A 26,968-nucleotide genomic window follows, 5' to 3' on the forward strand; every position below is an offset into this window, starting at 1 on the left:
AGGCAGGTCAGGATCTCTGGGCGGCAAGCAGCGTGCAGGTAGGCACACGCACGGAACTCCACAAGCTTTGGCGCTATCACACCCGCTCCACCGCAAGGCCAGCCCCTTTAACGGCGCCTCCGGGCGCTAAGCCTCTACGCGACTTCCGGGCCAGTCGCGGAGGCTTCTGGGGGCTGTAGTCTCTACTCCCCCGCTCTGTGGCAGTCCCGGTGTTGGAGGGCTGCGGCGGGGGGAGGAGACAGCAGGTGCGGTGTAGTGGCAGCAGCTTTCCCTCAGCAGGTCGCTCGGGTCCCCAGGCAGACGAGGCTGAAGGCAGGTCAGGATCTCTGGGCGGCAAGCAGCGTGCAGGTAGGCACACGCACGGAACTCCACAAGCTTTGGCGCTATCACACCCGCTCCACCTCAAGGCCAGCCCCTTTAACGGCGCCTCCGGGCGCTAAGCCTCTACGCGACTTCCGGGCCAGTCGCGGAGGCTTCTGGGGGCTGTAGTCTCTACTCCCCCGCTCTGTGGCAGTCCCGGTGTTGGAGGGCTGCGGCGGGGGGAGGAGACAGCAGGTGCGGTGTAGTGGCAGCAGCTTTCCCTCAGCAGGTCGCTCGGGTCCCCAGGCAGACGAGGCTGAAGGCAGGTCAGGATCTCTGGGCGGCAAGCAGCGTGCAGGTAGGCACACGCACGGAACTCCACAAGCTTTGGCGCTATCACACCCGCTCCACCGCAAGGCCAGCCCCTTTAACGGCGCCTCCGGGTGCTAAGCCTCTACGCGACTTCCGGGCCAGTCGCGGAGGCTTCTGGGGGCTGTAGTCTCTACTCCCCCGCTCTGTGGCAGTCCCGGTGTTGGAGGGCTGCGGCGGGGGGAGGAGACAGCAGGTGCGGTGTAGTGGCAGCAGCTTTCCCTCAGCAGGTCGCTCGGGTCCCCAGGCAGACGAGGCTGAAGGCAGGTCAGGATCTCTGGGCGGCAAGCAGCGTGCAGGTAGGCACACGCACGGAACTCCACAAGCTTTGGCGCTATCACGCTACAAAACATAGCAAAATATTTGCCACTCTCAAAAAATTGCTAAACAAAATGCAAACACCCATTTTGCGATTCTTTAATTGCGAATTCGCAGATAAGGAATGGCAATTTAGAGAATCCTCAATTCAGGTGCAGCTTGATGACATCACAACCAGGAAGTGTGACTGCCCATGCTGCACCTGATTGCCAGAAGCTGATTGAGAGGCTGGGAGGAGAGGGAAAGAACTGCTCACTGCTAGTCAGAGAAGGAGAAATGGACCCTCAGGAGAAAGAGAAGGAGAAGGAGAAGTCTGGATGAAAAAGAAAGCAGAAGTTTAGTGAGAGGGAGTGGGAGGTGCTCATTGAGGAAATGGTAGTCAGCCATGAGCTCTTCTTCTGGAAGAAATCCCTACATGTACCAGAGGCACATAAAAGGAAAATATGGCAGGACATCCAGGAGAAAGTGATTGCCATCAGCGTGACCCACAGCACTGTGGAGGACCTGCGCAAGAGGTGGGACGACATGTGCCTCAGATCGAAGGAAAGAGTAGCAACAAGGTTGGCAGAGGCGAAGAAGACTGGGGGGGGGACATCCACTGCAACAGAATCCACACCCCTTGAAGAGTTGGTGGAGGCCATCCTTCAGCCAGAGAGTGTCAGTGGCGTGGCTGACCTGGACAACTCCGACCCTCCAGACACCAGACAAGGTAAGACGCATGCCATTACTCCCCATATCCATCACCACCACCTCACTCACACACTCAGGAAACCCCCTGAAACTAAACAGAAATGCAACTCCAGTACATGTCAACATGCACACCCAGCAATGCATTGTGGGAGATGTAGTCCCATGCACTAAACAGTGGAACAGTGAGACCCAGCAAGGGAGAATCATGATGAGTAAGTCAGGAAAGTCAAAAAACAGACACATAGTACTCATGTAACTCAAAATCAAAAAACTGTATTGCGTGACCAATGCGAGGCAGGACATCAAAATAATGTGTGCATTTACATTCATAGCACCACCTGAAACACAGGAAGACAGTGCAGGAAGTAAGGAGCCAGCCAACAATGAGGACCAGGCACGGCAAGAGGAGCAGGAAGAAAACACATTGACAATTCCTGTGCCAGGGAGACAGTGCCTCATAGGGCCACCACTCCCACTGTTGGAGGCAGGACCACAGGACACAAGTGGAGAAGCCCAGCCAGTCCAGGGCCATCCTGCAGTACAGCACAGAGCATAGTCCCCTGACCACCATAGTGAAGGAAGTGGTTCAGACGCAAGGCACGGCTGTCCACCTGCGCTGCCGCCGTAGATGAACACACCTTGTTTGGCGGGCTTTAAGGCACCATGGTGAAAGTCCAGCGCCTGCAAGGAAAAGCATTGTGGTCAATACAGTGTCAGTTTGCCTCACACAACCATAACATGAGTGAGATGAGGGATGGGTTCAGGGACATGACAGGTGCACTACAAGGATTGTGTGCCGAGATGAGGAGAGACCGGGCAGCCAGGTGCAGGGAAAGACAATGTCTCCACAGCCAGCTGGACATGTACTGCAAAGCTGTGAACCGCCTGTCTACTGCCACGTCCCTGCTGGCACGTCGCTGTGTAAGCATGCAGAATGAAATGGCTCACTGCTGCCAGGATGTGGCCAAGGGCCTGGTGTAGGTTACACATTCTGTGGACCAGCTGCGGGCAGCTGCCACAGGTGGCACAGGACCACTGAGCTCATTGGCGAGTGAGGATCAGTCGAGCAGGAGCAGCATCACTCCACCAATTCCCCATATCAAACGGCAGAGTGTGCGGCAGGGGAGAGCACCCGATGACTCAAGGGAGGGCAGTGAGCACCCTGAGCGAGAGGTAGCAGGCCGTGCCCGCAGGAGATAAAGTGGCATCAGTGGAACACGGCAATGAGTGAGGCAACACATTGCAGGTTGACTTATGTTTGTGCAACATCCTTGCACTGTGGGTCTAACATGTGCAAGTAATTGTGACACACATTAGGTGTACATCAGGCTGTGTGACAGATATGTTCCTGCACCCAAGGAAATAAAAAACACAGTTGTGCACCAATCTGTAGCATTGTATCATCATTACTCACCGAGAAATAGTTCTGTGTGATCTCATCTCTTCTCTGGGGCCAAGCAGCCGCCCGACACCACCTGATGGTCTGCACTGTAGAGCTGGGCCCTCCTCATCTGATGACTCGGAATCTGTGAGCTCCACTGGGTTCCCTTTCTTGGTGGTGATGTTGTGTAGCATGCACATGTGGCAACAATTTTGCAGCAGGTGTCAGGGCTGTACAGTAGAGCTCCTCCACTCTTATGGAGGCAGCGGAAATGGCTCTTCACGATTCCAAATGTTCTCTCAATGGCACAACGTGTGGCTTTGTGAGTGCTGTTATACCTCTGCTCCCCAGGCAGTGGCTGAATTCAGGTACGGAGTCAGGATGAAGTCACATACAGCATACACACTGTCACCTGCAGGGTGACACGAATTAGGTTAAACACTGTCCTTCCACTTCAGACCTTAACAGATTGTGTGAATGGAAGCCATGCATTTACCTAGCAGGCAGCCCTCACCAAATTTGCCATCTGTGAGCCGTCGGTATATTCCACTGTGGCAAAACATGAATGAGTCATGTGTGCTGCCCGGGTATGTAGCAACAATATCAATGATGGCGTGTTTGCCATTGCACACTACATTTATGTTCAGGGAATAATAGGATTTGCAGTTCCTGAACACATACTCATTCTGTGATGGGGTGAGAGTGCGACATTAGTCCCATCTATGCAGCCAATTACGTGGTGGAATTGGGCTATCTGGTAGAAATCCTGCTTAGTCTGATCTAGCGCCTGTTGTATGCTGGGGAATTGGATGCTGTGATGCAGCCTCTATACCATTGCAACCAGGAAAGCATGAAAGAAGTGCAACAGTGAACTCTGGGAGACCCATCCTGCTGCAGCTATCATCCCCTAAAAACTCCCTGATGTCAGTAAGTGCAGTGAGCAAAGGACTTGTACATGGGTGGGAATGGTGCGTGCCCTGCATTTGGGGTGTTCTAGTATGGGTTTGAGCTCCTCTATTAAGTCCATGATGCTGGCTGCATCCAGCCTATACTTCACATAGATCTCCTGCTCAGTCTGCTGGAACAGGGTGATGCACGCTCTGAAGATCCTTTCCTGGCGTCTCCTTCTCTGTGCAGCAACACTGATTAGCAGCCTCCTGGCTATCACATACAGCGCAGCCATTGTGACACCCCCTATAGCATTGTGGTCCTGTTTAAATAGGTTGCACCTGGTTACCACCTGCTCAGAGTTGGTGGTAATTGCGATGTGCGAAATTGCAAAATGTGCATAATCGCAATTTGCGGATTTTACATACATCTCTTGGCGATTTTGCAATGTGCGATCAGGTTATTATCGACTTTTGCAAGTAACGTGTCACATTAGCGAATTTGCAGAATTTTCGCAAAATTGCTTAACGCAAAATTTGCGAATGACGGTTTTTGCGTAGTGGGTCCCTTTCATACAGAGGAACACTCTGTTTTGCGATCGCAAACACTTTTTTTTTGGGATCCGCAGTGTTTGAGATCTCAAAACAGCTCGATACATATGGCCCTAGGTGTCTCACATTCTTTACGCAAAATAACGCTTCAAATAAGAATCCCACATCGTTTACACAAAATAACGCTCCAAATAGTGCGAGACATACAAAAGCAGTTGAACGGTCTCTTTTGAGAGGACCTGACACATGGTTACGACATTCTTTTCGCTGAAAAGAATTGGCCACCTGAGTTCATATTAGATTGCACAATGGGGTAAGAAGTAATTTTACCTGCTGTCTCCAACCTCATATTAGAATCAGTTAAAGATGTATATCTGTGGACATCAGCTTTAGCACAATCATGTTGGGTGGGATGATAAGTCTCCTCCTCACGAGGTTCCATTAAATATGATTCCACAACCGCAGAGACGGTACCCAATTAAACATGTAGCAAACAAGTCAGGGAGATCTTAGATCAATTTGAGTACCAGGGTGTTATAGAGAATTGCACCTCATATATGAATCGTCCTCTGTTTCCCGTAATGAAACCCAACAATTCATATTGTCTAGTATTAGATCAAAGAATTTTAAATGCTTCCACATGCACATTTGCAGTACTGAATGCACATAGTGCCGCACTAATGAATAACATTGTGCAGAAGAAATACAAAACAACACTAAACATCTCAAATGTTTTTTTTATGGCTGATTATAGCGCCTGGAAGTAGATATTTGACCGCATTCTTGGTGCTTGGGTCTCAGCAGCAATTGTGTCCTTTGCCACAAGGGCATAACAATAGCCCTGGACTGTTTTTAGCCAGAGTAACAGAGTTACTTCAAAGTTTTGATGAAGAGTCATTGTCCTATGTAGATGATATTTATCTGACGGAAGATGAATTAATGATACATTTGGCTAGAGGGATTAACATAATAGTGGGGTTTTCTTACCTGGGCTACACATTTGTTTTCAAGAAATCAAAAATAGCCCAACTCAGTGTCCTGTTTCTGGGATATGAGCTATCAAGTGAAGGCAAAAGCCTGGCGACACATTTGTTAGAAAAATGTGAATTGCTCCAACCTCCAACAACTCTGAAAAGACTACAATCTATTTTAGGATTTTTGAATTTTGGCAGAATTTACATTTTGGATTACTCAAAAAGGGTTAAACTTTTCTACAACTTAATTAGACCTGATTTTTCAGTGCAACACTGGACACAGGAACACACTGATCTTTTGCATTCCGTACAAACTAATATGCTAGCTTCCAGGCATTTACACACGTGTCAACACAACTAACCTGGTGATCCGTGTAGTCGCTGGACCAACTGGGTACACCTATATTACTTTCAATGAAGGTGATACGGTACCTATAGCATATAATTTGCATTTGTAACAAATGCTGAAATGCGTTTTGCAACCACTGATAAAATTCTCACAGAGAAAGAGCGCTGGCTCAGAGAAAACGCATAATTGTTGTTACCCGAGTACTGATACTAGAGCCGTTATTAAAGCCTGCATTCCGAATGCTAAGACTCTACATCCAAGATGGATTCAGTGGGCTAACTCTCTCATTGCAACAGATGTAGACTACAGATTTGACAATACATTTCAAACACAGGCATTCCTGCAGTATAAACAAGTGTATCCTCTGCCGAATGAAATTATGCCTCTAGATCAATATGAATGTATCATTTATAGCAATGGATCTGCTCAACCTGCCTGTAGGAACGAAACAGCAATATTCTGCGGCATGCGCAATAGTAAAAGGGCACATGCAAGATGGAAAGTTTCTTCTTAGAAAAACACACACACAGTCCAAAGGGGACTGTACAGCACAGCTGGCAGAACTAAAAGCCCTGATACTGGCGCTACAAAATAAGGATCGTGAATTCCCCACACTTATTGTGTGTGATTCATTTTACTATGTCCAGTCTAACAATGAATACCTTCACTACTGGGGCCAAAATGGGTTGCTAAATTCAAAGGGTTGTACAATCAAGCACAAGATGCTTTGGGAACAAGTGGGGAGAGGGGTTGGCCTAACGGCTAAGGCGCTCGACCTCGGACCTGGGGATCTGGGTTCGAGTCTCGGTAACGACGCCAAAAACCCCCTGTGATTCTGGGCAAATCACTTAATCTCCCCGTGCCTAAAATGAAAGTGTGTCCTCATGTAACGTAACTGGTGCTATGTAAAGCGCTCTGATAACTGATTCGGTTCGGTTCTAGTTTGCGCTATATAAAACTCTGCAAAAAAAAAAAAAAGTGGCAAAGCTGAAAGTAGGCCTGTCATGGGCTTGTGTTATTAATACATTGAGTCATCAGCGTGTTGGCGATCATGGAAAAGGGAATTTTATGTCTGATAAAGCTACCAAGGCAACAGTTCGTACTGCTGCTGTTGCAATAATCACTTGTTCTAGTACAAGGATAGAAGGAACAACTACAATAGCTCTCAATACCACTGGCAAGAGCTCAGCACTGCTGAAAGACTTTCCACTCAGGTACTCCTACAAGTTAGATGCACAAAACATTCTGTATGCTCAGATTCCAGGAGTGGGGGGTTGAGTAATACCGAACATTGATCGAAGATTGGGTTTGATACTAGCTGCACTTGAGGGTCTGGGTTCAGTTCTTGCAGGGATTACTGCTACAGTTTCACTCCGAAAGCAGCCCTTCTGGTAGCCAAGGCTCACTAAACAGGCCAAGGACTTTGTCCTCAAATGCGACATCTGGCAGCAGATGAAAGGCTCCACCGTAGCACGTCCACTACAAACACCTTTATTGATCTCAGACAAACCTTTTGCATGTGTCTATTTGGATCACTGCGGGCCCTTACACTCTGATGTGGCTAATAAGTACATCTTGGTAGCAGTGGATTCATGCTCTAGATTCCTATTGTAGCAGGGATTCTGCTCCTACACAGAACTGTGCATAGAGACTTGGAACCTCAGTGAATTAGGGTGTGCCAAAACTTACCTTAGTACCCAGTGTCTCATTGGTTCTTCTATAACACCAATGATTAGGCAACCCAGAACATGGAACTTAGATTACCTCAGACAATGTGGAACACCTGAACACTCTTTCGTTATACTCTCATACCAGTCCAAAACATGGAGTAAAAGGAGACACGTGCAAGTTTGAAATATTTAGTTCCAATGCTGTGTTCTCATGCGCAGTATCTTAGCAAATACAAGCAGACATATTATAAGCAACAAGATTATCAGCATAGATACTATTCCATAAAATACAAAGGGAGAAATCATGTTACAATGCCAAATGGAAACAGGTTTAAATATACCTATATTTCACCCTCCCTTGCTAGTAGGTTACTTTATATCTACAGAAGGTCTCTTGGGATTACAAGGGCGGCCCCATACCTCTGGTCCTAGCAGAAATGGATCACATCAGTTTCTGCACCAGCTCTCTGCATGCGAAAGTTCTCCAAGTGTGTGTGATCATGCCTACGCAGTGCATTAATAAACGCGCCAAAATCAGAGGTGGCCACAGCTGCATATATGTTATGTCTAGAACGTGCGCTGATCAGTCTGAACAACAACCACTCTGTTGAAATAACCTTGAAGGCCTCGGCACTCACTGTTCAGACAAAGCTTACCAAGCAAGGTGCTAATATAGAAAAACATATTATTCTCGTGTGAAGCAAAGCACTCTGCTTAACTCTAAACATTTATAATAATGTGTGCTGTGTGCAAAAAGGCAGCAGGAAGGAAAAATGGCGTTTAAACTTCTAATAAGCTCATGTCAACTTAACACAGTGTAAAGGCAAGTCTCAGCCCAATGAGACCCTCCCTTGATCCGAGCATGGATAAGAAAAGGGGCAAATTTGGAAAGCAGAGTTCAAGAACAACAGTCAGAACCAAGTTCAAATTGTCACAGTGAAAAAACGGGAGCAAACTCCATAAATTGAAAGTACTTTAAATCAAGCAAATTTTGCCACGGACATATGGGAGCCAATAGGGCTGGGTGGAAAAAATGAAGTTGAAAACATTTTTTTAAAAATAAATTCCGATGTCCAACATGTGACCTCGGCCATGGAAGAGAGAGAAGCGATGACACATCTCACTCCAACAATATATAAGCAAAGTATGTTGCAACGGCCTCCAATAGGAAGTCACTGTTCTCATCTGAAAACATTTCAGCCATCCAATTCAGCAATGGGAACATACATGTTACTCAATTACCGGAGCCTCTAGCACCATCAGAGGGCAACTTGGTGTTTCTTCAATGAAGCTGCGTGCCAAGAAATCTTGCGCCGCTGCGAAAACATTCCAACGTCCCAGGACTCCATGCATCGCTGCAAAGGCCATAATCCCTCCGCCAGAACAAAGCAATTCATGAGCTACTAAGGGGCTCATCAGTTGATCATAATCCGCATTGGGAGACACCGTATTGCAGAGACACAAATCCAGGGCCCAGTCGATATCGCAACTCAGGCAATGAAAGACAGGCTGGACGCATGTAAAGAAGGAAAATCGAAACGATAATCCATAAGCTGCACTCAATGTAGCAAGAGGCAGAGCACGATAATATTCAAGCATTCGGTTGCGGAACAGCAACAGTCGTGAAAGATCTTCTCGCAACACAGGACGTGCATCCATTTTGAAATAAACAAAACAACAGAAGTACGCCTGCAACCAGAGCGAGCATTAAGGGAAATCCACCAAACAGGCTGGAAAAAATTGAATGAAAAAAATGCCGGGAACACACCAAATATAGTTTGAAAAGAAGTCACAAGGCCATTGCTAACAACTTTAAAAAAGTGAGCTAGCCCTGAGGTGGAGGATGCATTAAAGATAGTGTGAATTAACTCACCGAAATGCAAGGGCAAATCAGTATTTAATAAAGCATGCACTTCTGCGCGGGTGTTTGCCACGTGAAAGACAAATGTTTCACCAGCAGATGTGAGGGCGACTTCTTTCTGAGACAATAGAGCTCTTATGCGACTCATCTTGTTGAACTCTGCTTTCAAAGTCGGAATTGTCGGCCAGATGGAAACATCAAGCTTCCCTTGCGGAGGAGGAAACATTACATTTTTACAACAGACTACACGCTCACTGACCGTAACCACATAAGGAATTCCTGCTACCATCCCACAACAATCTTCATTATTTAAAAGTAAATAACTCCCGTTTGCCAGTAATGTGAATGTGGGTATAATAGCAGGTGCCGGTGTACCTTTTAAAATACAGGCTAAATATGGCTCGTCTGACTACAAGAGCCATGTAATTGGATATTCCTACACATTAATGAGTGATCTGGTGTTGTAGTGCAATCCTCTCCATTCAAGTAAACCTCTTTTCCGTCCCTAAGGCACCTATAGGTAAATGGTAATGACCAAGCTTCATGAGGATAAGCGGTGCCCAAAGATTCATATCTGCCAATTGCGTAGTACTTCATACAGGCCTCGAACTTGAAAAGGGGAAAAGGTAAAGTAATTAATCCATGGATAAGCCACGTTGCAGAATTTGTCTCAGCCACAGAAAATGGTAACGGTTCTAACTTTTCAATATGTAACATAGAAAAAGTTGCATCTTTCATTGACATAAAACGTTGCTTTTCAGTCAAATTAAATGGGGCAAATAATGATGAAGTATTCATGTAGTGTCAAGGCACTTTCCCTGATTTCAGTGTCTGCAAAGTCCAGGCAAACTGCATAATAGAACGCAATTGATTTTGACCATGGTACAAAACAGACACATCTTCTTGCACAATATCAACAACAGATGAAACAATATTATCCAATGTGTAAATGGGGGAAGAAAGTGTGTTAATGCTGTTATCTACAACTGCTAGCACTTTTCCTAAATTTGCTTGATCTATCGCTCTAATGTGGGAAGCAGCCTCCATTTGGGACAGTTTCCAAACTTTGTTGTAAATAGCATATATCCATCTTTTAGATCTACCGGCAGCCAGGCCCTTGACAAAACATTTAAATCAACATCGACAGTCAATTTAGATAAATGCAGCTTAACTGACGCCAAAGTGGAATGTTTGAGCCTACTCTGACACAATTTGCCTACAGAATAGGTAGTCACTGAATGGCCACTCTCAAAACGGGGATCCACTCTGACCTGTGTGTAGCCTTGAGCTAAACCCAGAAAACGATGCTGGCAAGAATCTGCACTTTTGTGCCACAGCAACCAACCCTTAGGATCCAAACTGGATATGTTAAAGGTAGAATTCAGTAACAGAGTCTGTAATTCTCTGATTGAAAATTTGGTAATATTAATCCATCCGGAATATTTTTCTAATTCAGGAAAAGAAGGAGCATTTAATTTTTTAGTAGTAGCCAATCCAAAGCAAGTTGTTTGTGAAATTGTAGAATTCAAAAACAACATATGGTTCGGGATGAGGCATGCACGATGCAAAGCCTCTGTGCCTTGCACTTGCCAGCTTTTAGAACCCCAAACAGATTTAAGATCAATAGTATCCTTCCACAGATCATAGCCCCCAACAGCCAATTGGTCTAAAAAGGACTTCGAATACAATATTTTTGTGTGGGTAAGTCTAACCTTGGAAGTGGACTTTTCGGTCATTTTAAAATAAAATGAATTGGGATTTGACTGATTAAACTCAGTAAAATAAGTGAACCTCTTTAAAAGAGAAGTGGAACTGCCTTGTACAGGAGCGGGACAATGTTCCCACTGTGTATAATTAACCATATTTCTCCTGGTGTTTGCCTTATGCAGGTAGTGATTGCCAAAGTGTTGGTAACGAAACAAATCACCATAATTCGCGGAATCTAAATACAAATCTTCAGCATCAAAGGCAGCATAATATTTCAAATCAGAAAACAAAGCTTCTACGGCCTGAACATCCCAATCATCAGAACGTATATTTTGTTTAATCACATTCCCCATGGAAACCCTTAGGACATTTGGGACATTTATAACCTCTGTGGGTCCGTGGATTTGAAATCTAGTAGCATCCCACACAATCCCATCTAAGAAGGGCCAAGCACTGATGTTAACAAAAGCCAGGTCCCTCTTCAATCTGTGTGATGAGGAATGGGGAGCCAATAATCCATTAATTTGTCGAATGCATGTTCTCTCTTCAACATAATGTCCGTTGACAAGGCGGAAAAAATACACAACAAATCCAATAGACATGAACAAGTAAATTGATAAAAGCACCAACCAAATGTAGGTCCAAGGAGGAATCAAAAAAAGTTTTGTAAACCATGATGCAAAAACAGAAATCTTTGAAGGGGTCTTCGATGTGTGAGTCAATGTCTAATGAAAATCTGGAGTCCGTAGTCAAACAAGTTTGCAAATCAGGCATCGATAAGTCAATGGGGTAAGTATATTCAGTCTCATCAAGGTGAGTATCAGGTGGAGAACTTAACAAAGGACTGGAAACGGCAGGCATCTCGAGGGCAACGTCAGGACAGCGGTTAGGAGCCGGGGCCAAAACAGAATTTCTCAAAATCGATGGACATGAGACCGCATGTGTTATACTAAGAAGAATCGGCCACTCTGTGTAGTTTGACATTGTCAATGGAGATGTACCTTTTTTCTTTATGACCTGGAAGTGGTGGTAAAATGACTGTTCTTGTGCCCTTCACGCCAAGCACAGGAACAGGAGCTCAATATGAGGGACCAAATTCCTACTTGTTTTCGATCTTCTCTCGTACCAGTTCACCAACTTGGGGTAGCCAGCCAACTACTGGAATCTGCAACGCAGCATCAGATGTGGAGGGCAAGTGTTCCTTTGCAAGACTGTCTCTCGTCTTTTGTAGATCCTGTAAAACATGACAATGTTCATCTACGTCAAAGGAGGCAGCAACCGCTGCCTGGTCTAGACCGTCAAGGTCCGGGACAAACATTTTGATACCAAAGAGCATTTCGTATGGGGTCCGCCCACCCAGAGACCTTCTAGGGAGATTAATAAGTGCACGTTGCATGCTATTGAGGTGGGCCAGCCTGTTCCTGCCAGTGCCTATAACTCTAGCTGTCAAAGACTGCTTTAAATCCCGGTTCATTTGTTCCACAACACTATTACCCTCAGGTCTGTATGGAGACGAAAACTTGATTTGGACCCCCAACAAAGTCATGGCATCCTTGTATGCCTTAGAGGCGAAAGCAGGACCTTGATCCGAATGAAGGTGCCACAGGCAAAAATTCCGACAAAGATACACAAGTCTCTTATGACAGTTTGCAAATCTGCGCTGTGGTTTGGCCACACCCACACAAAACGTGTGCAAGAATCAACTGCAACTAAGATTTACTTATACGCAGTATCAGAGGAAAAAGGACCGCAGAGATCTAAATAAACACAACCAAGTGGTTTATTAGAAATGTACAACTGTGTCTGGGGCAGACGCGTAGCAGTTGAAGGCTTAATCTGCTGGCAAATGTCACATTGAAGGACATAATCATGCGTCTGTTTGTACAGTCCCCGCCACCAGAAACGCTGTTGTAACTGCAATACAGGAGCCGAAACGCCTGCATGCGCAGACGCGACACCCTCGTGGGCAGCTGTAATCAGTGTGGACCTGAGGTCCGCGTTGGGATTCAATCTGTCACCAACATCCGGTATTTTCACATAAGGAACTTTATCAGGACTTAAGTTATATGAATACTTCGAAGGGAAACCCTTAGGATATTCACTTCCCTTCTCAGTAGCGGCCACAGCTGCCAAGATGTCATCATCAATCTTACTTTTGGAACGTGTAACTGCTGCAACCAAATATGATACTGCTGTTTTTGCGGCCTCATCGGCCAAACTATTGCCAACAGCGTGAACTCCCACGTGCTGATGACCGAGAGTGTGATTTACATACACGATTGGCAACTGCTCTTTAAGCTCAGCCACTTGAACACAGATCATTTTATGTTTTATCGTGCTACCCTTGGAATCACGAAAATCATTCTGAACCCAAAAGAACAGGTTTTCATTGTAAGACTGGACACAGTAGTAAGAATCACTCACAATAAGAGTAGTCACACCAGGATCAGCGTACTCCGATGCAAGCATCAGAGCACGGAGCTCTGCCAATTGTGTGGTACAGTCCCCTAATGTCTTTGTATGGACAACATCGGACTTGAATTCATCATTCACCATGGTACCTACCACAATGGCGCAAGCGGAAACGTATCCGTGCTTAGATCCATGCACAACTTGCGCTGAACCATCAGTGTAAATGATACAATGGTAATCCTCCAAAGGCCGCATAGTCAATGGCGCAGGATGAACAAATTCATACTGCAAAAACTCTTGTGACTGTCAGGAGGCATGAAAAATGAACGTGACATCCGGAGACATCAATTAAGCAGCCCATTGTATTCACCGTGGGTCCAAGCTTTGGAATTCGGTACACTGGCTTTCGTCACTGCCTCTAGTGCAAGATACGGGGTAACAACCAACATGTGTTTTCCCTGCAACAGTGCACGTTCCTTAAGATCTGCCATTTGAACTGCTGTCAAATTTTTTCCACAGTGGAAAAACTCATTTCAGCCGAAGTTTACAAGTGTGACTTGTAAGCGATAGGTACTGTGTCACCTTCGTTAAAAGTAAGGCAAGTGAAACCCACCTCCCCATGGATGATTCTTATCATCAGGTTGGTGTGGTTATCACGAGTCAGTAAGAATTTAGATTCTAGAAAATCAGCCTGCAAAGATTGCAAAATGGCTGAATGTTCAGGCAGCCAGCATGATTTGGTAAAAGTAGGTTGTATCAAAGCATACAAAGGCTTAATACGCTGGGCATATTCGGGAATGTAAGTACGCCCGAAATTTAAAAAACCCAGCAAGGACTGTAATTTTTTCAGTGTTGTAGGAGTGCGCAGTTGTGCGCATTTCTCCAAGAAGTGAGGAGCCAATCCTCGACCTTCATTGTTGAGCTTTTAGCCCAGGAACAACACTCTGTACTCTGCAATGTGAGATTTTGCAAAGTTGAATTTGTATCCGAAGTCCACAAAGTTATAAATTATGCGGTCAACGCAACACAGATGCGCCCAAATTTCGTCGTCGGTGAGATAGATATCATCCACATACGAACACGCATCTGGGTCAACTCTCTCCGAGAGAGAGACGATGCGGGCAGCAAACACACCCGGACTATTCCTATAGGCCATGGCCAGGCGTTTAAATTGGCGCTGTTTGCCGCCACTGGTAAAACTGGTCCACTGGGAACTCAGTCCAGACAAATTGTGGGCAAAAAAAACATTGGATATGTCCAGTGTGGTTTTAAACCTTTTGCGCACAAGAACATCCACTAAAGCAGAGCTGTGGGTATTCTGTACTGCACAGGTACGGCAATGCGAGTTTAAATGCCGGTAATCCAATACCAAATGGTACGAGCCGTCAGACTTGGTCACAGTAAAAAGTGGGTTATTCATCGGTGACACACAAGTTTCAATCACTCCTTGATATTCTAATTGTTCAAGGATTTCCGCAACGGAAGCCTTAGCTTCACGCCGGATAGGATATTGAGGTTGAGGCTGCGGCATAGACCGTAAGGGAATCTTGTGTTGTGGGGAAAATTGATCCCAACCACAGTGCGTATGGTACAGAGCCGGCGCAAGGGCCTTAGCCCAATCTTCTGCAAAATTCAGCGCATGCTCCTTAGACACTGTGTGCGCGAAACTAGGGAGGATTACCTCTGCCCCTCTTGGAGCTGCGAGAACAAAAGGTGGGGGGCAATCAGCCTCCGATTACAAAGTGTCATAGGTAGTTGTAAGATTTTCCTAAAATACCCGTTTTATGGTATGTTGTATGTCACCTTAAATTAAAAGGACAATTTCATAAAGCCTATCAGGGGGAGCTACTCTGATATCAGCTGTCTCTACAACAACATATTGGTCAGTCACTGTCACCTTCAGTAGTGGACGCAGGGCCTCTCGCACTATGGTAATCTCCGTCTCGCCAGCGCCCGTGTCTGAGTCCGAAGCTGGGTTCTCAATATCTGTGGCATATCTCACTGTTAAAGCGGCAACTTTCTTTTTCTGAAACTGGGGTCTTTTCTGTGAAGAATTGTTCTGCTTGCCTTTTCTGTCTTTTGGGTGGGGCTGGTGGCGACTCTGCTGGCCAACCATCAATCAGTATTGAGGATGGTGGTGAGGGGTAAGAAAGAAAATGGAAGAGGGATGGTGGGATCCCGCTTTGGCAGAACTAGTGTCCTCACACACCCAGCAAGCTAGGTGTCATGCTTCATCATCTGGACCGGCTCCTCGTTGGACCGGCGCTGCAATGTCCAACGGGCACGAGCGAAGGGGCTCTTTATCGGAGATCTTTTGTTCCTTTGCCGTATGATGAAGTGTGGGTGTGTTGGCCATGTGTATGTGTAGATACTAAGTGGTGCAGTGAGTGCGTGAAATGTTAAAAAAGGTTGGATATTCCAAGTGCATTTATTTATTCTGGCTGGTAATCCACCTCGTTAAAAACTAGAGTGGCAGTTCCCTGTGGTGAGGGTTGTTAGTTGTCATACTGCTCTACTCTCTGGGTCAACATGTTTCTTGCCCTTGTGGTTAGAAAATACCGTGACAATTCTTCAGGACCGAAAAAGTGTAAAAACAGTGGAAGTGTTGTGTAATATCTACACTGTATGGTGCTTATAATGATATGCTACCAATCAATAGTTAATACAGGTCGAGTGAGCCATGTAGTTGTATAAAGAGGGTACCTGTGGAGACAAGCAACGTTGAGAAAAAGGGGGGAATAATTAACTATTAGAGTGCTGTTTATAAGTGGCTCAACGTTAAGTACATTCTTCTCCCAAGTGGTCCACACCTCCTCAAAGTGACACAAACAATGTGAGACAATTTGTAGTCTTATAACAATAAAATATCAAAAACTCACTGTCAGCAGCCAGAATCCACAGTCACTGTTCTCATTCATGCTGGTAAGGTCCCATTCAAAGTGAGGGACTTGAAAGAAAATCTACCCAGGTAGTTTATAGTATTATTTGACTCACCTCTCTTCTTGGTGAGAGGGACCTCAACAGGGGTAGACAGGCAATATAGGCGCCTCAATGGTAGGTGGCCTATATAGGTGGAGAAATGGTAGACAAAGGTGAGGGAATGCGCTTCCTCGCCCACGCTGTGAGAAGGAGTACGCACGTCTCCCGGTATCCAGGGGAGGGCAGCGCTCGCCACGGACACCCGCGGTCGATGTCCGCACACACAAGGGGGTCGATTCCGATCCGGTAAAAAAATCCGCTGTACGATTCGTATTCGTAGCCGAATCCGTACGAATGGGAAACTACCGTCCGACCTGCGAAGTACGATCCATTTCTGTCGAGTGCCGTACGAATATCAGCGAACCGTACGAACCACAGTCGATGACCCGTACGAATTAGCATCGGAAATCCGACCGTACGATTTGTAAACATGCCATACAACCACACAAGTACGATCCTGTACGGAAAGCCTGTCCGCGATTCGTAAGGGCCAAAGTATTCGTGCAGGAAGAATGATTTGTATGGTATTTTCGCCTCACAACAAGCGGCAACAACACATACCACCCGTGTACCCCTCGATGAAGCGTACACAAACCCCCCACCCGCCAACGGCCCTTACAAGTCAACCGTACACACAAGTACGACACGCACCCCCCCGATCAAGCCTACGTGAACACCCCACCCACCAACGGCCCGTACAAGTCACCCGCACGCACAAGTACGACACGCACAACCCCCATCAAGCCTACGCAAACCCCCCACCCGCCAACGGCCCGTACAAGTCAACCGCATGCACAAGTACGACACGCACAACCCCCTCAAGCGACCAAGAACCCCCCCACCCGCCAACGGCCCGTACAAGTCACACGCACGCACAAGTACGACATGCACAACCCCCCATCAAGCCTACGCGAACCCCCCACGCACCAACGGCCCGTACAAGTCACCCGCAAGCACAAGTACGACACGCACACCCCCCCATCAAGCCTACGCGAACCCCCCACCCAACAACGGCCCATACAAGTCACCCGCACGCACAAGTACGACACTCACAACCCCCCATCAAGCCTACGCGAACCCGCCATGCACCAACGGCCCGTACAAGTCACCCACACGCACAAGTACGACACACACACCCCCATATGAAGCCTACGCGAACCCCCCCACCCGCCAATGGCCCGTACAAGTCACCCGCACGCACAAGTACGACACGCACAACCACAATCAAGCCTATGCGAACCCCCCACCCGCCAACGGCCCGTACAAGTCAACCGCATGCACAAGTACGACACGCACACCCCCCGATCAAGCCTACGCGAACCCCCCCACCCACCAACGGCCCGTACAAGTCACCCGCACGCACAAGTACGACACGCACATCCCCCCATCAAGCCTACGCGAACGCCCCCACCCGCCAACGGCCCGTACAAGTCAACCGCACGTACAAGTACGACACACACACCCCCTCAAGCGACCAAGAACCCCCCCACCCACCAACGGCCTGTACAAGTCATCCGCATGCAGAAGTACGACACGCACAACCCCCCCATCAAGCCTACGCGAACCCCCCCACCTGCCAACGGCCCGTACAAGTCACCCGTATGCACAAGTAAGACACGCACAACCCCCCATCAAGCCTATGCGAACCCCCCACGTGCCAACGGCCCGTACAAGTCACCCGCACGCACAAGTATGACACACACACCCCCATCAAGCCTACGCGAACCCCCCCACCCGCCAACGGCCCGTACAAGTCAACCGCACACACAAGTACGACACGCACAACCCCCCCATCAAGCCTACGCGAACCCCCCACCCGCCAACGGCCCGTACAAGTCAACCGCACGCACAAGTACGACACGCACACCCCCCCCGATCAAGACTACGCGAACCCCCCCACCCGAGGACCCACTGCAGATTTGGCAGTTGCTTAAAAAATATTCTTACTGTGTTACTGTCTTTACTTGCTGGAAAGCTGAACCTCTCACCTGCAGTGCTTAGAAGCCAGGCCTATCAAGCTGCAGGAGGTGTTACTGATCAGGTAGTGTCAGACTCTAGTATGGAGGGTATACTGGGAGTAAGAAGACTGCAGAAAGTAATATGCGAGTCTGAAGAGAGTCAGTGCAGTCTCTCCAGAAGTGCAATTCCAAGAGGGAATTATAAGCAGACAGCCAACCTTGCAAAAGGAACAATCATGGTTGACCTTGCTAATTAAATCAAGAGCTGTGCCCCTGGTGAATGTATCCACCAAAATCCACAGCTGTACCTGTGGATGATATTGTCACAGAAGTAAAAAACTATGTCCATGGTGGATGTCACCATCGCAGCCAAGACTTGTGCACATGACGTCACCACTTCATTATTTACAAAGTGCATCCTGTGTATGCTAGTGTGTTGTTGTTACATCCGTGTAAGTGGTTGCCCATCTGCTGCACAGTGACCCAAAAGCAGGTCTGATGCCTGTCAAGAGCCTTCACAGACTTCCATTACCTGCATTCACTGAAGGACTCATGGCTGCAGCCTGGCTGCCCCATCCTGCCCCATCTTGCTGCGGCCTACCCAGACCGAGGGTCATTCACACAACCATGCTGTCTCATACTAGAAGCGGGCAAGATCGGAGACATGTGATGCTGAAATGCATAGAGACCTGAATTGTGGTGAGGCAGTATCTAGGAAACTATACAGAACTGAGCACACCTTTAATGCAATTGAGGCACCTGCACTTGAGCCTTGATTAATGTCTCACAAAACTAACCAAACAGGAAACGGCTTAGACTCACAAGAGGAGGGCTTCATGTGAAAGAGAGAAGAGGAAGACAGTAAAGACAGTTTCCCAAGGTGCAGTAGTCTAAGTGGCAGTGCATATTATTGTACCTGCTACAGTATACCGTTTTAGGCGTGTCAATTAAAATATGTCCCTTATCCACATAAAGCACTGGGTTGGACAAACAAACATTGATCTGCTGGGTGATCTGAGTTCTGCTTTCTATACCCCTACACTACCTCCCTGGGAAGTGTGTGAATGCTCCAAAGTGCTATCACTGAGAGTCAAATGGAGAATGGGTTGTACGTAGTAGGACAGATTCTGGGACATCCAAGGTAAACCACCACTGCCCTCATGGCTGAATCCCAGTAGCTCCTGCTTGTGCCGTGCCCCCTGAACTGAATATGACACATGCCCTCTGCCGGAAGGCATATGGATTCAGAGTGACCAACTATACACGCTATATATGCTATCTAAGTCTATATATTCAGTGTCATTCACTTAATACTAAGTTTTCAATGGGAGTCAAGGGCACAATGGGTTCAGGTAGGAATGGTGCAAGAGACACTTAAGAAATTGAAAACAAATAAAGAGATTTTTGAATTAAATTAATTCGGTTTTAAAAACCACTTTACAACTTTTGGATAATCACCAGTGCTCCACAACACATGACATATGTGTTATTATTGAAGCTTTAATGTACTTAAGATAATGTATAGTGCTATGATGTGAGTTTTTAAGCACCATATTGAATGTGTTTCAATACTTCTGTGATTTACTTTTTAGGTCTGGCTTTCGCCACACCTTGGGTGATCAACAGAAAAAAACCTTAAGAAACACAACCATCAGAGAGACTTTGACTCCTCCAAAATGTTTGTCGCACTTCTATTGACGCCTGTGTGTATTTCCTTACCTAACATGGCTACCCTATTAAAAAGCAATAACGTGGCATTGTGTAAGAAGAAGACCCCTCCACAATGATGTGATATTATTGGCTAAGAATACTGCTCTGTGAACAAGCAGCAGTATAACTGGTAGAAATATTAGTGACCAGAGCTTCCCAACAAGGGATTTCCCCGGTTTAAAATGGTTGCTATGCCCAGTGTGATTAGTCAGCGGCACCTGATCATGTTTGCTTTTTTCCCCCATTTTCACTAGTGACATTCGAAACACACAGTTTTGTTTTGCCTGCCCTTCCTTGCACTCCAGAAGTGCTGCTCACTGCAGCCTTAGCCTGCGGTCCTGCATCACAACAGCCTCATCCCAGTCTCTCCTCCTACACCAACTTAAATCCTCGATTCAGCCTCCTTAACTTCACTGGCTCATTCACAGACTGGTCCCATCTCACAAACCAGCTGTAGCCTCAGCACACTCTCCTCTCTGATACCAACCCTTGCAGAGCGCTATTGCTATTGCTATGCAGGCCAACAGAGCCCAGATGTTGGTCTACATCATGGCTTCTGAAGCAGCAAAAACAGAATGTCTGCCCACAGGTGCTATGCCCACCTTTCTTCACAGTGGCTGTTATGAAGCCCAGTAGGGTTCAGTGCATGGCCAACAAGTACCTCTTGAGCTACACAATCTTCCCCCACCTGCAGCACACTCTTAGCCTGCAGTACCAGTCAATTCCCACAGAAGATCCCAGCCACAGTTGCAGAGCTTCATCCTTAGTCTGTTATATTGCTCCTCATCCTGCTGCTTTTGCCTGCTTTCACTTCTCCCTCTTGGTTGATTCTCAAAGTCTAAGACCGACCCAGGCTCCCACACCAACCCCGCAGCCCCAGCTCAATCTTCTTTCTCATACCATCCCATAGTCTTAGTACACTCTCCCTCCTTGCATTACACCTGTAGTTACAGATGGAACTCAATAAGCATTTAGTACTGCGGGAAGTACAGATATTCTGTGACTGCATTTGTAGACGTGTGCATGTTCATAGGTTTTCGGTGCTTTAATGTGTGCTGTGTTAGAGATGTGGCCTGGAAGTACTGCACATCGGTGAGTGGGGTAAGTGCAGGGTGAGCACTGTAAGTGCAGGGTGAAATGAATGCCTGTCTAAGTGCAGAGTGAGAGGTGTGAGTGCATGGTGAGTGTTGTGCCCATGTGAGTTTAGGGGAAAGGTAAAAGTGAGCCCATGTGAGAGGAGGATGACTCATGAACCTGTGGAGTGTATTGTGAGCTGTGTAAATGCAGGATGATGTAAGACTAAACACTCCACCTTATCCTTGGCAGTTGGCAAGTGGGGAGTCTGGTGTAATTTGAACTATGATAATCAAAACTGATCCTGCTGGAAAATTTCACCCTTTCAGACATGTCCAATCTGGTTCCAACAGCAATCACAGCAATGAGACTGCCCTGATCTCAACCACTGACGACATCCAAATCCTCCTTGATCGAGGAGAAAAAGCAGCCCTGATCCTTCTTGACCTCCCTGGAGCATTCAATACCATACCCCACCACATGCTGATTGAAATACACCACCAAATCGGCATCCAAGGGGACACACTCAGATGGATCACCTCCTTCTTAACCAGAAGGATACAGAGGGTCCGCCTATCACCTTTCACCTCCGAATCCATGAACATCCCTCAACCCTACTCTTGCCCTACTCTCTTCAACGCATACATGACCTCACTGGCCTACATCACTAGATCACACTGTCTCAATATAATAGCTTAGGCAGATGAATGACAACCAATTCATCATCTGCCTCACCAATGATCCTACCACCACCAGGACAAACTTCCACAGATGCATGACAAGCGTTGTCAAATGGATGAAGACATGGACAAGACGGAAGTACTGAGTTTCAGCAACACCAGCAATCCCTGGAACGATCCTGGTGGCCGCCCCAGACCAGGGACATGTACTCATACTCGCAGACCAAGCCAGAAACTTCAGATTCATCATTGATAACAAGCTCACCATGAAGTCACAGATCAACGCCGCTGTATCTGCCTGCTTCCTCACTTTGCACATGCTGTGAAAGATCTTCAAGTGATGGCCCCTGCACACGAGACTCACTGTAACACAGGCCCTCATCACTAGTTGACTATGCTCTCTACGTAGGAATCGCCACATGCCTCCTACAGAGACTTCAAATTATACAGAATGCCACAGCCATACTTGTCCTCAACCTCCCCCACTGAACCCACACCACATCCCACCTCAGGTTCCACTGGCTCCCAGTACAGAAGAGATGTCAATTCAAGTTGCTGATCCATGCACACAAGGCTCCACACAACCAAGGACGCACCTACATTAACCACCACCTGAACTTCCACCTACTGTTGAAAAGATTATGCTCCACCTCCCTATCACTTGCCCACACACCCCGCATCTACCGAAGCGGAAGCAGAAGCAGAGGATGCTTCTTTTCCTATATCACATCAGAGACCTGGAACAGCCTCCCCATGCAGTTCCGGATCATCACCTCTCCTCCAGAATTCCGAAGAGCCCTCAAGACCAGACTGTTAGACTGACCCTTTGGGACCTGCAAGTGCCTGGATACACTATCGGGTGATTATCAGCTCTATATAAATCCTGATTGATTGATTGAAATTGTGCACCATAAAACCAGGAAACCTGACTTCAAACACGGTTTACCTGCTAGACAAAACCTGTTTAACCCCAGGCAATTACCTTATTTCACTGTGCCTCCATGTCTTCTATCATCCCTTTTGAGAGTACCTTAGAAAAAACTCAATTTAGGTTGTGCCCTCTACAAAAATGTCACTTTTATATGTTTTAATAGACTTCAATGTTGCTCCATATGTTATTAAAATCTATTCGGGGTTCATGTGACAACTGACTTGCCTCTTAGGACAGTATTTGTAGAGCGCAGCAAATGCCTTAAGGCGTCAAGGCGATAAGGTCCCAGTGATAAAGATACGCCCCGGAGTAGCAAACACATTGTCTATGGCAAAACTATTGTGTAGAGAGCCCGCTTTTAAAGCTTTTCTAAAGGGAGAGTGAGTTCTAATGCTGGGCAAATGTCTTGGCAGTGAGTTCAATCATCTTGCTGACACACTTAAGGCTCCCACTCCCCACTTCTTCTGAAATCTGGGCTCTGTCACCAGATTAAGGTGAGCAGAGTGAAGATTCCTGACGGGGACGTGTTTATGAAACATAGCCCTAAGCCTTGTCGGGCAGCTCTGATAGAGGGCCTTATGCACTAAGCAAAAGGATTTGAACATAATACATTTCCTTATGGGGAGCCAGTGAAGGTGCCGTAACCCATTATTCGTTTACTGTAGTTTAGGAATGTCCAGAGTGAGTCTGGCCAGTGCATTCTGCAGTAGCTGTAGTTTAGCTTGAGTGTTCTTGTTGGAGTATAGAGGATTACAGTAATTGACTCTCGGCATGACTAATGCCAAAGTCACTTGTTTCTATGCAGCAAGGGGAACAAAAGGAAAAATACATTTTTCTTAACATCCTGATCAACCAGAGACACGTTGCAGCCACACAATAGACATCTAGGTCTAATGAAAGGTAACAGTCTAACAGGATCCCCAGGTTCTTAGCCTTCTCAGTAGGCATAGGTATAGTACATCATGTCTCTGGCCATCAACATTTGACTTCCAAAAAGCAAGACCTCAGACATTTCCCCATTGAGTTTCAGATTGTTCCTCCTCATCCACCCTGCTACTGCTGTCATGCAATGGTTAAAATTGACTGCCGTCGCTCCTGTGTCTTTTAAAATTGACATGATAAGCTGGGCGGCGTCCATGTTGGAGGCCACCTGGAGCCTATATGAACAAGTAATCTTGCCAAAGGGAGAGACATACAGGTTGAAGAGTGTGGGGCTTAATGATGAGCCCTGCGGCACCCGACATGGCAAAGAGGAAGGGTCTGATAGATAGTGATTCGCTGCCACCCACTGAGATCTATCTTTGAGGAAAGAGGCCAGTGGTTTTAGCGCTCTGCCTGAAAACACCAAGTTCGTATAAGCGAACAATCAGAAGGGAGAGGGAGATGATATCAAAGGCTGCAGAAAAATCCTGCAGGATCATAGCCACGCCTTGACCTGCGTCCACGAGTCGCCTGATACAGTCTGTGGGCAACAATACAGCAGTTTTGGTACTTTGATTTTTACAGAATCCACATTAGGACACATCTAACCAGTTCTGCTCTTCCCCACAAGTCATCAAGTAGCTATTAAGATATTGTTCCAAGATCTTAGCAGGAACTGGGAGAAGGGAGATAGGTCGGAGGTATTTGAGATCTGTGGGGTCCAGGTTAGGCTTTTTGAGAAGAGGTTTAATTACTGCTTCTTTCCATCTTTTCATTATTTTGTCATTTTTACACATGGTAACACTGTCGCTGAAAGATTTCACCATATTAATACCAATTTAACATCTAAATACAGCATTAGGCAACTGAAATATGACCATTCAACCTTTGCATAGGGCTTTCAAGAGTGCAGGAACATGTACAGCCATGTTTTTAGTAAATTTGGAACCGTTTGAGCTAGGAACGAAATGTTTTTTTGTCAAGATCTACAGATTAGGCATCAGACGAAAGATTATGTGGCAAATACGGCAAATCCAAAAATGTTCCAAAAACGCTTGAATCGCATCATTCCATTGACCCTGCTAATAGCATCCTCATTGCAAGCATTAATGTTTCAAAGTTTACGTTTGTAAACAATAAGTTCCGATAAATGTCAGTGAATACAGGAACTCATTTTAATCTACCTAAGTACAACGTTTTCAAGTTAATTAAATAGACTTTTTGAAATAAGAGTCTTTGACACATTTTTAAATAATGAATTTTATACCACGTAGAGGGCTCAGTTCCTGTTTTAGAGCTAAGAGGCAAACCAGGCCAATGGCTGCCCTGAAAATTTGGAGTGGCCTGGTGACTGGATCATTGACCGGCTGTCAATAACCAAGGACGAAGCGCCTGAGAATGTTTCTTAACTGAAGAATCATATACATTTGTATCTAATCTGTTTAAGAACGTGTGAGAAAGGAAGTTTTCCTGAAATATGAATACATTAAATGGGAAAGGTTTACTAAACAAAGGATTAGTTAAGAAATAAAGAATGAAGGCATGAGGTGATGACAACTCCCCTGCCCTAGCCCAATCGCAGTCCAGGATTCCTGAATACTTGCAACTTTGAGGGTGGGATATGCAGAAGCAAAGGGTATAACTAGAGTAACTTAAGAAAAGTGAGAGGAGAGGGATTTTTGCAGGTTTTGAGATTGATGCAGATGTCGATGCTGAATGGGGAGGGGCGAAAATTGCTGCTGTTGAAGAACAGACAGGGAAGATTCAATACTGAAAGACAGCCTGAGTAGATTGAAGAATTGCGGAAGAATATCGAGGAGGGAGAGAGTGTGAGAGATGGATGCGCTCCGGTGCGTCGGTTTCTAGAGAAGTGCAGTAAGTATCGTCCTATCCTGCACTTACTCTATAGTCTTGGTCTCCTGGTTCCTTATCAGATGACCTCCACCAGTCCTTTTGGCCAGGGGTTGGGTTTCTCATTTCATCACTCGGTAATTATATTTCCGTCTTAAATATGCATAACTTTTGGAAATGTATGACATATTATGTCTTTTGTCTCTTCATCTATCCACTCCTAATGCATAGAATTGTTGAATAGATCTGTGAATTGCATGTATTTGATAAATGAGTTTTTCTCTCCCATGAAAGTTGATTTAGTTTGCACTGTGAATCTGTATAAATAACTGAGTTATTAGATGAAATTCATTGAATCTTACCTGGAGTCTGTGGTTATTTGGTGAAAGTTATAAGTTAAATTTGCTACTGAAACGATGGTAAGAGGAAAAGAAGGGGAGAGGGGGGTGCTAAAGCCCTTTCAGCCTAATGGCCTTTGGGTGCCTGGTTATTATCCCCTGTGATTTGCTACAAACATAGGGATGGTGGCAAGCAAGGAACAGCAGATCACTGTGTGCTTGCATTGCCTGCATTTCCTAACTTAAAACTTTTTTTTAAAAGCAGCCTGTATTTCTTCAAGGAACCAGTGCTGCTTAAAAAACACATCCCATTTGGGAAAATCAGGGGAAGCAGTCAGTGGTCCCTAGAACCACTGCCTACTCCATTGTTGTCAACTCCATTTTCCTTTGTTAATCAGTTACACCTCTGAAGTGCGTGCAAGTGAGCAATGCGCAAACTATTGATACATGAAATAATTGCAAAATTATAGGAAAAGCTATGTTTTTCCACTCAATATTTTCGTGCACAATATGTTTGTAGTCGGGATATTGTAGCCACAATAGCATGGTCACACAATATTTAGGGGGAACAACTCCACCATGCTGAAAAAACACCTTAAAAACGGCAGAACCCAAGTAGGTATAATGAGCCTTTTGAAAGCTTTAAAGCAATTTGAAGCTGAAATCGCCCTGCAAGCCAGAAATATGTTAATGTCTGTTGAACTTTGGAATCTAAACTATGTATTCCCAAGTTCTAAGATGTTTTCTCTACATTGATTGTCTCTGTCATCATTTACACGCGGTTGTTTAAATATTTTATATGCCTGGAAAGGCATATATTAGAGCGCATTGAAAGCCGTGGAGACGTAGATTTTCCTGCCTTTCTTCATAATTAGTAGTGCACTGACACTCTCTGGTCTCCTGGTGCTCGAGACATCCTTTGGAGGAGAGCACCCCTTTCTTGAATGGTTTAGATAGCATGTAAGTGGGGACCCCCTGACCTTATAAAGCTTGACGCTGGGCTCCAGGGAAGCGCTCATTCTGCACTTTCCTTTTGATCCACACTCTAACAGAAGG

The sequence above is a fragment of the Lissotriton helveticus genome, chromosome 5_1 (genome assembly GCF_964261635.1).
Source record: "Lissotriton helveticus chromosome 5_1, aLisHel1.1, whole genome shotgun sequence".
NCBI lineage: Eukaryota > Metazoa > Chordata > Amphibia > Caudata > Salamandridae > Lissotriton > Lissotriton helveticus.